Source organism: Biomphalaria glabrata, chromosome 10 (genome assembly GCF_947242115.1).
Source record: "Biomphalaria glabrata chromosome 10, xgBioGlab47.1, whole genome shotgun sequence".
Lineage (NCBI taxonomy): Eukaryota > Metazoa > Mollusca > Gastropoda > Planorbidae > Biomphalaria > Biomphalaria glabrata.
Genome location: NC_074720.1, coordinates 45160203 through 45176888, shown reverse-complemented (window position 1 = coordinate 45176888; position 16686 = coordinate 45160203). Strand labels below are relative to the sequence as shown.

The 16686-nt window shown below is 33.7% G+C and overlaps 1 pseudogene; it reads right to left on the bottom strand.

Moving 5' to 3' along the window:
- The window catches only part of LOC129928684 (dynein axonemal heavy chain 6-like), a 76106-nt pseudogene extending 62578 nt beyond the window's left edge, over window positions 1-13528 (bottom strand).
- Between the last annotated feature and the right edge of the window lie 3158 nt (window positions 13529-16686).

The window sequence follows — 16686 nt, the reverse complement described above, 5'->3', positions numbered from 1 at the left end:
GTTTCTCAATAATGTTAGTTTACTTTTATTTGTAATCAGAACCAGTCTGCATTCTAGGCCTTATGGTCACTCTCGAGCTTTGAGGTGATAATAATTTTTAAACAACAATTCTTTCACTTAGACATTCTAAAGCTTTGTTTTCTTTTCATAGTTTCTGATTCATAGTACTAGTTGAACAATATTTTCGGTGGTATTTTAAAGCTATATTCATATCATCTTGCAATTAATTATAATTATATCAACAGTAATTATTATAATATGGGATATTGAAAAGGTGCAAATTTCATGAAATTTTGTTGTTTAAATGCTTAGTAGCAGACAATTTATAAAGTAGAATGCTGACCTTGGACTACTTTAGACAGGTCTCTCAGATTGAAAACGTAGTGAGATTTGGCAGGCGTAGGAAGTAGGTCTGAGCTCATTCTAAAATAGAGTTCAACAGCTGAGTTGACTATTGGTTCAGCTAATGTACTGGCATTGCGAGAGAAGTCTAGTAAAAACCCATTGATGATTGCCTGGAAGTAAAAGTGAAGTCGAACATAATAGGCCCAATAACCTAAACTATGTTTTTATTATTAAGTAAATACTTTGTTCAATGACTGAAAGAGGCCAACAAAGTCTTTATCAAATGTATTTTAATTTACTAGTCAAAAAAGTTATATTTTATCTAATTATCTTTTTTTTTTCCACAAATAGTTGAAAACATTTTATATTTCAATAAATTGTAATTTATTTCAATGTGTGTTACAGGACAGACATTCTATCTGAATTGAAGATTAGAACATCCTAGTCCAGACCTGACAGGAGTGACCAACATGACAACATTCACAAATACTAAATGACCAGGCAGTTTACCCTGACATTTGAGAATGCAGTCAATACAATTTACAATCACTATTTTTTTAACTGAAAATATATATTACACTCAATATTAATATTTTAAGTACAAAATATCAATACCATTAAAAATTAAATTATAACATGTTTAAGTGAGGCCCTTGTTAAAATGGTTGCCTGATGATACGGTAGGAGCTCTGGACTATTGTCTGAATGGTTCCTAGTTCAAACACAGTCACCATCCTCCACTACCTCAGGGAGGTTTGGGCTACAATGTAATAATCTTTTAATTTTGAAGGAACATCGAAAACACATAAAAAGCAAAAACAAATATTGTACTAAAGAAAAGTATCCATAAAAAAAACAACTTACTAAAAACATCTGTTTTAGGCTCATTTCAGTTGGGGATGGGATAGTGAACATGGAAAAATGTCGAAATAACCTTGGTGACACAGGATTTCTACCGCCACCAGGAGGCGAACAGGCAGCAGCAAGTGTTACATCCTGTAACAGAAAAAATTGTTTGAGTCAGTGCACAAAGCTGTGTAGCAGTGCATCAGCTTTTTTTCTTTTAAAATGGACTAAAAGAGAATTTGAAAGATTATTTCATGGAATCTTGAACACAGGATTAAATATGTCCACTTTGCTGATTGTCAGTAATGGTTTCTCTGGTTTGATGATAGATTATTTTGTGAAAGCCTATATATCTCCACACCTGTACCTTCTTGGCAGCACTAAATTCTCTATATAATTCTGATAATATAACTTCTGGTAGCCCAACTTTCACTTCAGAATAGATTCAGAAACAGGACTATCATTTCAAACCAAATTTCTTAAGTGAAATAAACACTCAAAATATCTTTAAGAATGTTAAATATTAAAAGTGCTACTTGAAACTCTTTGCTGGGTGAAAATATTTGAATTAAATTGATCATCTGAACTTCTGTGTTGCAAAGCCTATTTATTCTCTTATCAAAATCTATCCCATCATTTAATGACATTAACACACACACATATATACTTTTTTTTGGGGTAAGTTTCTACAAGGCTGGAGGAGTAAAGATGATAAAGACACTTTTTAAGATTTGCAACAGGATCTGGCAGTCAAGAGACTGGCCCAAGCCCTGGTTTCAATCACTCATCATCACCCTGCTAAAAAAAGGCTATTTGCAACTCTGTCAAAACTACCATGCCTCATAAGCCATCCCAGCAAAGTCCTGTTAAAAATTATATTATACCATCTAAAACCAATAGATGACAAAAATTTTAGTAGGACAAGCAGGTTTTAGACAAGGTCACAGCACAACAGAAAAAAATCCTAAGCTTCAGGATACTCTGTCAAGTCTTAATAGATTTTAAGAAAGCTTTCAACATAAAAGGTTACAAAGGTACTGCAAGCATTAAAGGAAGAAAAATTACTAACTTGTGCTTTGCTGAATACATAGATGGTCTGGCAGGGACTAGCTTACTAGTTGCTCAAAGACAAGACTTCCACAGCATAGGGTGTGCAAATCAATGTTGAAAAAACACTAATTATGACTCTAATAGCCAACAGACATTAGTATTGGAGGCTTAAAGAAAGTTGACAAGTAAATTTAAATACCTAAGAGCTATTGTTTCAGATAAAGAAACCAAAACTGAACTACTGGCCAGTTCACAGGAGCACTTGGTTAACTCATAGCAATTTAGAAAGACAAAGGTATAGCCCTCCATACTTAAATCAGACTTTGGCCATGGCCACATTCTTATATGCTTGAACTGCAGAACTATAGAGGAGGATCCTGGCCATAGATATATGCTACAGAATGATCCTAATTATCACATACAAAGACTGAAACATAAACAAAAGATTAGATACTGGATCACAATGACAATCGGGCCCAGAGATGACCTGCTAACCACTGTCAATAACAGAAAACTAAAACTTTATGACCATATTCCTTTATGACCACAAGGTCTTCAGGGCTCGCAAAAAACTTTCTGCAGGGAACAGAACCAGGAAATAGAAGAGGCAGCACAGAAAGAGATAGGAAGACAACATAAAAGAATGGATGACCAGTCATTGAAAGAGATTCTATTAAAGGCAAAAAAAAACAACCAGAGAGGAATGGAGAAAGACAGTCGACAGATCATGCGTGGTGTCCCAACAGTTAAACAGGCTAAGGGATAGGTGAATTCTTTAAATGATATTTGCAATGACAAAATTGAATACTTTTATATTTATGCCTATTTAAAACAACTTTATAGTCTCTTCACAGCTTGTCAGTCCAAGGTGGAATTAGTTTTAATGATTTCAAAATTGCAGTCAATGAGGGTTTCCAGTATGAGCCATTCTGAATCTTTTAAAATTATTTAACATTTTATATCATGGCGAGCCAGTATATTAAGAATGCTACCCTCTAAATACATAAAGGGTAAAAAAAAGTGGTCCACATTGCAAGACTCTCCCCATTGTTCTTTGGCTGTTGTTATCATGCCAGGTACATCAGTTTACAAGAATCGATTACAAGGTCGCCACACTTTGTCATCAGTGTATATAAAAACAATGAGATGCCCCTGTACATTAGAGAACTGATTACTCCATAAGTCCCCCAGAGAGCCCTACGCTCAATGGACTCAACGCTTTTAGTGGTGCCATGTTTCTCCCTCAAAAGCTACGGTCTGCGGGCTTTTTCAGTGCACGGACCCAAGGTTTGGAACACACTCCCCATTGATCTCAGACAGACAACATGCTATACCACTTTTAAGAAGGACATTAAGACCTACTTGTTTAAAACTTTTTTAGATTAGTTTTTTATTTCTATTGTCGTGTTTGTGTTTGAAATGTTATTACAGCGCCTTGAGCCTACATTTTGTTTGTTAACAGCGCTTTATAAATAAAATTATTATTATTATCAGTTTAATCAAAAATCTTCAACTCATACACATGCACTCAAACAGTAAACATTTTGTTATGAAAAAAAAACGTTTGCAATTATTTTTAGCACCTGAATCTCTTTCCAGGTCATTGTTTCTCTGTCATATAAACCATCAAAGTCTAGATACTGTCGTAAAAGTTCAATAGGTGGCTGAGAGCCGTACGTGTCAAGTTTGGGCATATTGAGATCGTCAATAAATATGACCACTCGTTTACCTTGAGGTGCACCTGTACACAGAGAAAAGCATGACAGAAGGACATTGGTATGAATAATAATGAACATTGATAAAAGTTTTGAGCAGGAATTAAGATGTAATTATACCGGTACTTTTCAAGAGTTGTATGTTACTACTATGGTCTTGTATGTCAGCCATTAAGGATAGAATGGCTGCCTGGCCATGCGGTTTGCGCACTGGACTGTCATTCAGATTTATCAATGGTCCAGGGTTCAAACCCTGCCCGCTCCCATCCCTGTCATCCTGCAGGAGGTTTGGACTAGGAAGTAATTATCTTCAACTCTGAAAGAACATTTTACAAATATGTAGGTAAAGGCGGGGCTTTAAGTCAAAAGGGCAGGTCGTCACAAATCCTCAAAAACATAATCTGATGCGCTATCGAAAATGTAAGACTACAATTGAGATGCTTATAGAAACATATATAAATGATGGTCAATTATAGCCCCTGCCACTTCTTTGTTCACCACCTACATCTATTGGACTGTATTGTTTTTTTAATTGTTCTAAAAGTGGAGTTCAATTTTCTGAAATTTTGTAATTAAACATTAATACTACTGAAACATTAGGTCAGTTTTAGACTATAATGTCACCATGCATTAGTTAAACATTGAAATTTTTCTTATTCTTAATTTCAATCAATCAAAAAGTTGGTTAATTTAATGTATTAAAAATTGCTCTAGGACATGTTGACCCCCAATCATGATGAAGCATGTGGGAAATATTAAAAGTACAATTAGGCTGCAAGCAGATACCATGTCACTATGCTGTCATTACTCTGAACTACCTAACAGCACAATGTTATGTACAAAACAAAACTACAGTTGATGTGTGGAAAGCAAACAAGAAAAAAGAAATGCAGGTTAAATTAAGACCTGACAAGTTTTCTTGAAAGAACTTGAAAAAAACATTTAATGGTGCAACTGATCACTGCCTCAGAAACATTTCATGAGTTTACTAGGTAGACCTGAGAGAATCAGGAAAAAAATAACTAAAAATACACAAAGCATAGACTAAAAATCAGCTTGCTGAGTTCATTGGGTCAGGGCATTATAAAAAGAAATGCCAAAGCTGAAAGGGAAAAAAATTGTTGTAGCTGCTATTGGAACTGTCCAAAACAGGATATAAAAACCACTCTTTCACCACCAGCAGGTATATTGAAAGGACAAAGTCTATTTTTCATACTGCTTTTAGCCACAACCGTGATCCAATTATGGTGACTTGTTACCCCAAGCCATGTGTCAAGTTGCCCCTGTATGGGGTAACATGCCACAACTTCAACCAAACAACTTTTTTGTTTTATAACTTTAAAAAAAAAAAAGAAAAAAAAAAAAAAAGAAATGTAGCCTATTTCGTTTGTTCTACTAATTGTTTGAATGCATTTGTTGCAATGTGTGAAGTATGTTACTTATACATAGATGTAACCCATCCAGACAATCATTTGTTAAACAGATGTAACCCATCCAGACAATCATTTGGGGCAGGGAACCACTCTAGATCATTAAAGCATAGCTGGCAAAGCGTATCAAGTGAACATAACTTTTTTTTATATGTGTTTCAAACATTGAAGATGTTATAGAACTATATGTGTGTTAGTCATTAAAGACATATATGTTAGTTTTTAAAAGATTTTTGTTGGTCATTAGAGAAGTGCATATTAGCAGTTGAACACAAAATGTTTGTTAGTAGTTGAGGAAGAACATGATCTCTTTCTCAACTTGCGCTCTTCATGTAAATGACTTTTTTTGCAATAAGCCCCTGTCGATTCTTTTTGCACATAAGATCAAAACAGTAGCCTATATAGCCTGCAAACCTTGACTCAATTGGTAGGGTTTTGAAAATATAGAAAATTATTTTATTTTAAGTAATCAATTTTTAGCATAAAATGATATTTAATTTTATAATTACTGAAATTAATTTTAGTACTAAAAATATCTTGAGAGAGTAAATAAAGAAATTAATAAGTCAGGATATTAACCAAAAAGACATACAAAAAAAAACAAAAAAAAAACTGAGATCAGACATTTAGTTTAAAACATAAGACTGTATAAGAAGTTAAAATGTTACAGTTATAGACAAAAAAATAAATTTACCAATAACATTTTTCTTTCGTTTCTCCAACTTCCCTTCAATAATTTCTTGAGTTCTTCCGCTGCTGGTTTGTGCAGAAAAGTTAATGTAAACTGGTACGTAGTTCATTCTCTCAGAGATGCGATCAAGTAAATCTCTTACTATCACAGACTAGAGAAAGTTGAAGGAGACAATATATTCATTCTTTCAGATATGCAGTCAATTATTTCAATTACACAAACATTAACCAATCAAGAAATATTCAGAAGTTGCAACATTTTTTTTTAGTTATAGTTTAAACAAAAAAATTAAATCAACATCTTATAATCATATCTTTAATGAAGGTAAATTGGTAAACTAATTTCATACTACCTTGCCCACGCCTGTCCCTCCTGTAAAGAGCACTGGTTTTTGAACAGAAAGTAACTGCTCTAGGAAGTAGCCATAACGTGCTGTGTCCACAGTGGGCACCATCATTTTAAAAAATGAAATGGATTTGTCAATTCGAAAGGATGAGACAAGACGTTCCCACAGATCCATTCTCTTTGAGTCCACCTCAATGTAATAGCTCCATAAAGGATATGTTCCTGGCAGCTGAAAGGTTATATTAATAATAGAGAAACACTCCATCTTGCAAATAATTTCAATGTTCATAACTTCAGTATTCTTTTTAAGGACAACATAACATCAAATTTAAACAGAACATGTTGTCATTTCAATAGTACTTCAGCAGTGCATCTAGAATACACTACATCTAGACTTCTTTCCAGCTACTAGATTACTCAATGAAGTAAGCTATAAGCAAGCATCAGTATTCAAAATGCACTCAAGACTCACGTCTCTGTATCCAATCAAAAAAACTATTTTTTATGCTTATAAAGAAGACTCCTTGGTGTATGTTTTGTTAATTGTTTTCTACTATCACTACCAATGTAGTCTTTTACTAGATGGGTCTAGTTTTTAATAAAGTCAATAGGTTTAGTGAGTAGAAGAAATATACCCAGTTCTTTAAGGTCCAAATTTGTTGTTATATTATCCAACAATGAAATCAACTCTGAGCCAGTTCAGCCCTAAATTGTCTATGATGTATAAATAGAATATCTGATTGAAACTATCAACACATAATATTGTTTCAGTTACCTTGGCATCTTGATTTTCATCAAATTGTTGTCGTATAAACAGATCAAAAGCATCTCTGTACTCATCATTGAGGTTACCCCCAAGAGCCCAAAGGTAACAAAACACAAAGATCTGGCACAGAAATCGAAACATCTTGGAGGATTCTAGTGACCAGTCAAATTGACCAAGCTTGTAGAAGAAAATGGCTTCAAGCAACTTACAAAATGAGTTTATTTTGCTGATATCTACCTGGAAAATAAGAGTACAGATCTAAATGTTGAGAATTCTTAAGTCTACATTGAAACTAATTTGTTCTTACTGGTATGGATATAGTTCTTTAAGATACTTTGTATTTAATGCAACATCATTTTTAAAAAGCACTGGAATCTTTCTTGGCACCCTGATGGGTCAACCTTAGCTAATAGCATCTGCATGCTTCTATCATTACATTATTCACTACCTTCCATCTCTATCCATTTAACAGTGTAATGATATAATCTTGAAATTCAAAAAGGTGAATACACATTATCATATACACTGCACAACATTTTTTTTTTTGGTTAAATAATTAGAGTTTAAAAAAAATTTTGTTTGATTTTCAATATGAATAAATGTGTTGCCAATTATGTCTTACTAACTCTTAAGCATAGCATCTATTACAATGTATTACAATCTATTACTATGGACACTTTGACCCCCCCCCCCCCACCCCTAAAAAAATAGAAATGTTATATTTATGTTAGGGCAAAAATTGTGAAAAAATTGCTACTTTTTCACATTTCTAGGACAATTCACACATAAAGGTGTTGACCAAACTTAGTGTATAGGTTCCCTTTTTTTTTGTTTTAACATTTAAATGTCATAATTACATCAACATACAAAAATTACATTTCAAAATAAGACAAATCAACACACATTATCAGAAATGTGAATCAAATTAAATGTAACTAATTTTGATATAAGTGCATGAAAAAATAAGTCTTATATTGGTGGCCACTGTTTGTATTGAAATAGGTATAAATGAAATAAGATAGGTATATATGACTTTCAGTTTGTATGAGTTTAAATAAGTTTTAGTTTATATCACTAAAAAAAGGTAGGCTAAATATGACTAACAAAATGTTGCTGGTGCTTCATGGGACACCATTTTTTAAAATAATGTTTATAAGTGTACATTTTTGTCTTATCTGTGCACAAGTCAATGATCGTTATTATTTTAAATTATTGACAATATATATTTTATATCTTTTGTTAGTTTTAACACACAGAAAAAGGTTTGAAAAAAAAAGAAAGAAAAGAAAAGGCATAAAACTGTACACAAATTTTATTTGACAAATTCAGAAATCAAAACATTCCACTCTCAAACTATTGCCATTTGGTATCAACATCACTTCAGTAACAATCATGTCTGCATACACTAACTGTATGTCCTGCACTTCTGGATATACAAATATATTTTTTATTTCTGTGCAGACCTGCCTACCAAAAAAAGTCCAAATGCGTAACGCTGATGGTCAAAATGCGTATTTTGGTACCAGAATGCGTAACACTTACGCGAACCACTATTTTGTCATATATATATATATATATATATATATATATATATATAATATTAGATCTAAATGTCATGATTAGATCTACAATCTAAATCAATACGACAATAGAGATGATATCTAGACTAGATTTGGATCTATGTCTATATAATGAATATAATCTACTCTAGATCTGGGCTCAAGAGTGTTACCGATGCCGTGGATCCGCTACAAACGTAGGTCTACTCCAAACTTTCGTAAGCCTACCTTCATCCTTGATCTATTCTATACTAAGACTAAGAATTTAATCTAGTCTAGATCTAGACTAGATGGTAGTAGATGTTATCGATCTAGATTTAGTCAATCTAAATCATACTGCAACTAAATTGGATCTAGATTGTAGAGTAATGTAGAGACTCATGACATAACGTAATCATCAGTCGTAATGTCTATCTAGATCTATTCCTGTATAACAAGTTATCTAAATTCTAGATCTAGAATCCAGATCTAGATCTAGACTAGATATCTACAATGTCACTCAATGTGTTTTGAATCGATAGCACTTCGATATTTTTTTTTCTATACAAATGAATACGGGAATCAGGGATTCAACATAATTATTTTCTACTAATGAACTTACAAAAAAAAAGTCACGTTGGTGTATCAGCTAACTGACGGTACCAACCCGCCACTCCCTCACTCTCGCGTTCTTCATTTCTAGACTAAATCTATGCTTTTAAGAACCAATCAACGTATAGATCTGAACACAATGTGTTCCCCCACCTTTTCTGTTCCCTCCACCCCCCTCAACAGGACGGCTTAGCGTGACCTCCGTGACCGATGGTAAGCTAGGCAAGAGAGGGGGGGGAAGGATACGAAATGCGTAACGCGACGGGTTGAAAGCGTATTTGCGTACTGACGGTCATTTTTGGGAGATTTTGCATAACGAATACCCATTTTGCGTAACGGTAGGCAGGTCTGTCTGTGCCTTTTTAAAAAATTATTTCTGCGCTGATCATCCAGGACTTCTATCACAACACCTGTAAGAAAAAAAATTACCAGCAATGTTGAAAAGTTAATACTTCAATCTAAAACATACTTTGAACTTGTTTATTGAAATTAAAAGGTACACAGTGCAAAAAATTATACCTGGATAGAATATTTCCCCATACTTGACAATCACACAGCTATTTACAATGTACTTTTGATTAGTGAAGGAATTTGTTTGGGCCTGAAAAAACAACAACATGGGGCTGAAATACTTAATTTCTAAAGTGAGTCTAAAATTATTTAGCAGGGTATATTATTAAAAAACAACTTATACAATACAGGTAACATAAGATTCAATGAAAATTTTTAAAATGTTTATATGTAAAAGCTCTTTACCTTTGAATTTGAGCATATGGGACTGACATCCAAAGAGTCTTCAAGATTTGACTGAGATAGCACTACTGAAGAAAAAGAAACAATTTCATTTAGAAATCAATTAGGTAATTTTAAAATGAATAATGTTTTTTTCTCAGATAATTGTTAAGTGCTATTTAAAAATAAATAAATACAAGTACTTACCATTTTGTTTCTGAAGTTTGAACACCTTCCAAGATCCACATATTTCATCATGCAGGCACTGACTGCCATATGAATTTCTGCATGGAAAGCAGAAACAGCTTCTATTTCTGTAAGCAATAGTGTTAGATGTAATACCTCTCACTAGGTCATTGAAAGATCCTTCTTTATTTACTGGTCGCCACTTTGTTACCTTTCGCAGTGTACCATCACCGTCGAGTGATGAAGCTGGATTTTTTTAATGTCAGCTCTCTATGTCCTTTTTTGATCAGAAATTTATTAATGCCCTCTATATAAAGAAAAATCTTCAAACAGAACTCACATAAGCAAGACTGCATCTTATGTTAAGTAGCTTTTGCATGAAACGTTTTCCTGTTTGAGCACTAACAGATGATTGAGAGGGATCAGTTCTTGAGACATCCTCTCTACTGTAAAAAATGAATATTGTTTCCAAGGCATTTTGTGCAATGCAATCACTTCGTTTTTTTTCTTGCAATTTGTTCTGATTTGCACTTGGACATAAAACTTCTTGGAAGACCAAAATGTTAGAAATGAGTAGCACAACCTCTGAGTTTCTTGTACTTACTAAGGATACTGCAGAGTACATGTCTATGAGCACTAGACATCTGACTTTTTTTTTGTTGGTGGAGTGTAGTTAGGTTTTGATACTTTCTTTAATGTTGTTTAGAAAGATGAGCTTTCTTCTCTCAGGTAGGCGCAGAAAGCGTATGTCATTGACAGCTTTACTTTTTCTTGGGGAGCATATTTGTGTGAGACCATCAAAAACTGCAGCATATTTCTTGGGTGATCTAGGCAATTTCATCAAAGCCCTTGAAACAGCCATTCTTTTTGCCACTGGAGTCTGGAATCCAGTACCTAGTGATTCATCAACCTCTGCTGAGATTACATTAAGTGGACTATTAGCTTGCTGTTTTCTTTCTTTGCGTTTTCTGTTTATCCAAGCTTCTTCATGTGGGCTTAACTAGGCCCTGTATGCAGCTTTTCTTAACCTTTCCTTTTCTCTCCACTCTAAAACAGCAACACGGCTCAGGCTTTGATGCTTGTAAATTTAGAGTCTTTCTTGGCTTGTAGACGCCTTGAAACTCTAACAGATACTCCATTACTGAAATCTGTAATTTATAAAAATGTATAAGTATCAAAATAAATAGATCTATTATATATAGGCCTACTAATAACTTTCATAAACATATATTATATATTGGTGCATTATTTAAATCTAGTCTAGTAATGCCCATAATTGCTTGATAGGGATAGACTCAATCAATAGTATAGGACTAGTACTGTTAATTATATTAACTTAAGTTAAGACTGAAAGAACTGAATACAATATAATTGAATCTACTGTATAAACAATACAATGGAAATTAAGTGCAGGTTAAACCAAACTTTGTTTTAGATATAATCTACATTTTAATATAGAATAGGTCTATAATATAGATCTAGATACTTTTCTAGATAAAAAATCTAGAATTAGATTCTAAATCTAGTCATTAATGACCTAGTCTAGAGTCATTAGTCTAGATTCATAAAAGATCTAATGATAAATGATTTCTAATCTAATAATCTAGTTTAGATCTAAATCTAGTCATTAATGACCTAGTCTAGAGTCATTAGTCTAGATTCATAAAAGATCTAATGATTTCTAATCTAATAATCTAGTTTAGATCTAAATCTAGATATTGAATTAGATCTAGACTGACTAGACTATTCTAGACTCTTGTACTCTACTCTAGGTCTAGATCAAGAGTAAATCTAGCTATAATATAATGAATTACATAATTAGATCTAGGTCTAGATCTAGAGTAAATGTAGATAATGAATTACATAATTAGATCTAGATCTAGAGTAAATCTAGATTTAGGTCTAGAGGTCTAGTCAGTCTAGATTTCTAGATCTAGAGTTTAGCTTTTTAAAGTTTTAAAGACAAGTGTCCGAGATGCGCCTCAAACGAAAGATCAAATAGTTCTAAATCTTATTTACAGAATAAGTAAATTTTAATTATTTAATATTTCTTAAACAGTACCGCTTTATTTCTTTTAGATGTAGCTAATATTATCTGACACTGTAAAATCTTTAACAAAGTATCACTAAAATCTATTTGGACTTAACAGACGTAAACTAGGACACCATTTGTAAATAAACGGAGTAGTGTCCACTGAAACGCCCCAAACGATGTAAAGTAAAATTACAAAAAAATATAAAATGAAAGATGTCAAAAAAAAATGTTCATTTAAAATGATTATGAAAATAGTTTATTACATATATTAAAATCATTTAATCTTAATTGAAACTTTCCATGAATACAGAAAACTTAACAAATCCTGAACTCGTATTAGACGCTACATGTGACGCCACAATTTATGCATGGAAAACACCAACACGGGGTCCCATGGAGCACCTCAATGCCTTATCCAATTTACTTCTCAAAATAAAAACAAATTAATTTTTTAAAATCCCTACACACGTCTACTATTACATCAACATAATTGTTTTAGAAATATAAACTTTTTGTTTAGTAACAGGCTTTAAAATTAATTAACTTTACGATTTAAGACTAAATTGTATTCAAGACGCTTCACGTGACGTCATGATTGAATGGTTAAATTTAGTAACCTCGTAATAAAAAAGCACTTCGATTAGGATATTGCAATCAAACTTATTTGTAATAAGCTAACATTTCAGTAGAATAATGAAATATCTACGTACCTGATGGGTTGTTGATTCACAAAAGATCACAAAAAACAGATTAAATGATTAAATTACTCACTGAGAGTCACTGATGAGTGTGAGTAAGAGATTGTCTCTGACTCTTAACTTAACTCAGACTGTCACTGTTAGTCACTGTAGTTACTTGTAACTTACAACTTTTAAACTTATATTGCCAGTGAGTCTATCTGGGCTATCATTAGTATCATCATCATCATGCTATGCCTATGCCCCTATGCCATAGGGCCTATATGGACATGCGCATGACATGGTCTTCAGCGCCATCGATTTATAAACAATAAATGTATGAAATTTATGAATGATTCAGGAAATACTAGAGTAGATTCTACTAGTCTAGTAACTATATAAATCTAGATTACCGTGATGAAATATCTAGCGTCTATATACCAGACTGTAAATTAAAGTCTAATAGTCAATAGAGCTAGCTAGTCATGTTAGTTTCAGACGTCAATAATAAAAACTTGTAGCGGAAGTCATCTTTTTTTCTAATTCGTATTTATAGATCTAATGGGAGCATCCATTGTCTTCTGATACATGGGGAGCCATCATTTATAATTTTAAGTCCTCACTTTCTGGTCTTCGCTTTTTCTTTTTTTTTTTAAACTTTAAATGCTCTAAATTTTAGATGATCTCGAATTAAGTAATTTTAGATCGATCTAAATAAGAAGGAATACTATCAAAACAAATATAGATCAATTGTCATTCATTGTTTGAATGGCTGCCTGGTCGTGGATGGCTGCCCGGTGCGTGCGGTTTGCACGCTGGACTGTCGTTCAGATTCATCGAGGGTCCCGGGTACAAACCCTGCCCGCTCCCATCCCCCGTCGTCCTGAAGGAACATCCGAAACATATAAAACATTATACGAATGATTTGTGTACGTTGTTAACTTCCCCACCTCTTAACATGTTCAGATGATTCATTTAATTGAACAAGTCATTGTGATAGCTAAGTCTAGATATAGATCTAAAATCTAATTTAAAAAAAAAAACAAAAAAAAAACAGGAATTTAAGTTTGTAGTGTACTTGTTGCTTTTCTGAATAGATTTTTGAATGATCTTACTCCTATCCAGCAATGCAAATAACCTGGAACAAAAAAGGTCTTTCAGAAGTACTGGATACACTATCTGGACACAATAGGAACAAGAAAAGGGCAAAATATAGAAATACTTTTTAAAAAAAAAACTTTTATAGGAGGAAGAACTCCACCTTCGCAACAATAAATTTCAATATTGTAGAAGCTATTTTATTTTTTCCATATCAAAATAATTGATAACCAATATATAATGGACCTCATTCACCAATCTCTTCTATATAATTTACGATCTCGTGTTTAATTCATGTTGGTTGTCACGTGACAGTTTTTTTTTTTCGTTGTTTTATCAATAAGATCACGTGATTAAATGTTGTTTGTTTACAATTGGTGAATGAGGTCCATTGGCAAATTGGTTAACTTTTAATTGATTCATGTTTTTTTAGGTAAAAAAAAAAATAATTGTTTAAAGTTTCAACTTGATCCGAAAATAGATGTGGGAGAAATAACGTGCACAATTATCTATGGGGACGAAACCCTACATATTTAGCATATCTGTGACTGTTGAATGATTAACTTCCCTTGTTGGCATTAAACAAAATATTTAATTACCAGTACTTAAAAATCTTATCTTATATAATACAGACGTTACTTCAAAAAAGAAGATGATTACGTCCTACGCGTCATGCATTTAGTCATGCATATTAACCAATGACTTAAATTCTGCCAAGTCACTGGTTTTCCTGGCTAGCTCAGGCAACCCATTCCATGCTCTAATAGCACTAGGGAAGAAGGAGTATTTGTACAAATTTGTCCTATCATATGGGACGAGGAATGTGCCTTTATCTTTGTGTCTTTCAGTGTATTTTATTAAATTTTGTTTTTGTATTTGAAGATTATGGTTCAGTGTTTTATGTATGATTGCTACTTTACTTTTGAGCCTTCTGTCTTGAAGGCTTTCTAAATTTAGTGATTTTACTAAAGGTGTTACTCTAGTCAAATGTGAATATTCGTTTGTTATGAATCGCACTGCTCTATTTTGTGTCTGTTCTAGTTTCTTAATGTTTTCTTGAGTTGAGGGGTCCCAAACAGAGGATGCATTGATTAATTGGTTAATTTTTTTGTTATCGATTCATGTATTTACTTCACCAAGGAATAATTGTGCAAAGTTTAAGCATGATCCAAGAATGGGTATGGGAGAAATAACGTGTTAAAACTTTAGACCAGACAGAGTGAGTTGATCTAAGCTGTGTAAAGACAAGTTGATTGTGTAAGTGATCTCCCAATTTAAAGTTTTGTTTTTTCAAGTTTCGTACACTTATTTTGAAATGAAGATAATTCATTCCAGACCATAACATCATGCATGACGTCAGGGGATGACGTCATTGACGACTAGAATTAAAACGCATATCACTCGAACAGGCGGCCACACATTTTTTTTTACTAAGCGTATATCAACTCTCTCTGTCTGTCTGGTAAAAAGTTTGTACAGTTTTTTTTTTTTAAGTATTTTTTTATATTTTCTTTTTCATATACTAACTTTTAAGAGGGGAGGGTATTTCAAGTCACTGTCCACTGAGAGCAAACCTAGATAAAAGTCGGCGCTATTGCATGAGCAACTAAACCACGAAACTATTTTGTGTGGCCAGCGGACACTTCCGCAAATTTAAAAAAAAAAAAAAATAGATAAAATTTACAATGACCACATAAAAGCCGTGAAATGATTTACAACTCCACAAATCAGTAAATGAGGTGTCACTGTCGCCCACCGACCGCTTAGGCTTTCAGAAGAAGCTGGGTGAACGGTGGCCTGATTCTAACCGCTGGCCGCTAGCGAGTCAGCGACAAATGTTCAACAGCAACTGATTGCCGCTGCAAAAGACTTTGTAGCATATTCCATTGCACTGGACGAGTCTACTGGTGTAACAGACACCGCATACTGTGCTGTATTTATTTGTGGGGTCGACGAAAACTTGAACATTGTTGAAGAGCTATTGGACGCTGTGAAAGGAACGACGACTGGACGAGACGTGTTTCAAGAACTGGAAGCTTGTATTGACAGGTGTGGGCTACCGTGGGAAAAACTTGTTTCAGTGGCTACGGACGGTGCACCAGCAATGTGTTCAGAGAAGGTTGGTGTTGTTGGATTAATTGTAGAGAAACGGAATCAGCTCAGCTTGGCGGGACCTTCTGCAGCCATACATTGCATTCAGCACCAAGAAGCACTCTGTGGCAAAAGTCTACAAATGAAGAACGTGATGGATGTTGTCGTGAAGATGGTGAACTTCATACGTGCACGGGGTCTCAACCACAGACAGTTTGTGTAATTTCTAGCTGATTTAGAAACGGAATGAGAAAAGTTGCTGTATCGTAGTTGACGTGAAAAACGTTCCAGAGGAAGTCCAGATGGATCTACTGGACCTGCAGTGTGACACTGTTCTAAAGCAAAAATACGCTGATGTTGGCGTTCCAGATTTTCTACCAGTTTCTTCCCAGAGAGAAGTTTCCAAACTTATTCTGCGCAGCTGCTAGAATTCTAGCGATGTTTGGGAGTACGTACGTTTGCGAACAGTTTTTCTCCAGAATGAAGATCAACAAAACAGCATTACTATCAACCTTGAGGCTTGCCACTA